The sequence below is a fragment of the Entelurus aequoreus genome, linkage group LG16 (genome assembly GCF_033978785.1).
Source record: "Entelurus aequoreus isolate RoL-2023_Sb linkage group LG16, RoL_Eaeq_v1.1, whole genome shotgun sequence".
NCBI lineage: Eukaryota > Metazoa > Chordata > Actinopteri > Syngnathiformes > Syngnathidae > Entelurus > Entelurus aequoreus.
The window spans coordinates 48,932,955-48,934,445 of NC_084746.1; the positions used below are offsets into that span (position 1 = coordinate 48,932,955).

General features: G+C 45.6%; 1 protein-coding gene across 2 annotated transcripts in view; it reads left to right on the forward strand.

The window, feature by feature from the left end:
• The first annotated feature begins 274 nt into the window (after positions 1-274).
• The window catches only part of LOC133631120 (supervillin-like), a 113,078-nt gene continuing 111,861 nt past the window's right edge, over positions 275-1,491 (forward strand). The window contains exon 1 of one of the 2 annotated variants that reach the window (XM_062023180.1): positions 275-429. The gene's annotated coding sequence lies outside the window, so the exon portion shown is untranslated. The remainder of the gene's footprint in view (positions 430-1,491) is intronic. The other variant, XM_062023181.1, reaches the window with a different exon arrangement.

The window sequence follows — 1,491 nt, forward strand, 5'->3', positions numbered from 1 at the left end:
ACTTCTCCACGCAGGAGAGGGGGGCAGAGCAGAAAAGAGACGGCAGATCAACTGGTCTAAAAGCGAGTTCTATTTAAAGGCAAGAGTATACAAATGAGTTTTAAGATGGGACTTAAATGCTTCTACTGAGGTAGCATCTCTAACTGTTACCGGGAGGGTGTTCCATAGTACTGGAGCCCGAATAGAATAGAGCCCTCACCTGTCCCTGATTGGCAGCCTGGCACACCTGGTTGCAGTTGCCAATCAGGCTGCTATTTATGCCTGCCTCGCCCTTTCGCCAGGGATCGAGGATTGTGAATGTTACGGACTTTTAGCTGCATGCTGTGTGCATGAGTGCTCCTCCCTTGGTTGAAGATAATTAAAGACTCGTCTGACCTGCACGTCATCCTCCTGTCTCCTGCATCTTGGGGTCACAACTACCGCAGCCATGTGAGTCCGTGACTAAAAATATTCTATTATATAGGGGATGTCGTTGTGGTTTGTGCAGCCCTTTGAGGCATTTGTGATTATCACAATCAGAATCAGAAATACTTTATTAATCCCCGAGGGGAAATTAAGATTTTCAGCACAATCCCATTCAAGAGCAGACAAACATTACAGGGAGACAGAACAGGATCGCCAACTTCTGGTGCCCCTTACAAAAAAGCTGAAAAAACGGGTAAACGCTGGGGTGTGGAGGAAAAAAAAACCCTGGGGCGGGGGTTCCAGACTGATGGAAAACAACCTCATAGCCATAGCACACGTAAACATGTGTGTAAGAAGGAAACATCAAAGAACACAAAGGACATTAAAGACATTAAAAGAGCAGAGCTGATGCAACCAGCCATTTCTACATACAGCTACAAAAGTAAAACAAACAACAAAAAAACATATGTGGCCTCTGCGGTGTTCCACGCCATCGTCTGCTGGGGTGGAGGGAGCATGGCCAGAGACAGGAGCAGACCCAACAAAGCAACCAAGAGAGCCGACTCCACCCTCGGCCGCCCACTAACTCTCGGCCAGTGTCCAGTCTGCATGGATGAGCGAGGATGCGTCTAAGGCAGGGGTCGGCAACCCGCGGCTCTTTAGCGCCGCCCTAGTGGCTCTCTGAAGCTTTTTCAAAAATGTATGAAAAATGGAAAAAGATGAGGGGGAAAAAAATACATTTTTTGTTTTAATATGGTTTCTGTAGGAGGACAAACATGACATAAACCTCCCTAATTGTTATAAAGCACACTGTTTATATTAAACATGCTATGTGATTATCTTGTGTGATGACTGTATTATGATGATAGTATATATCAGGGGTCACCAACGTGGTGCCCGCGGGCACCAGGTAGCCCGTAAGGACCAGATGAGTAGCCCGCCTGCCTGTTCTAAAAATAGCTCAAATAGCAGCACTTACCAGTGAGCTGCCTCTATTTTTTAAATTGTATTTATTTACTAGCAAGCTGGTCTCGCTTTGCTCGACAATTTTTAATTCTAAGAGAGACAAAACTCAAATAGAATTTG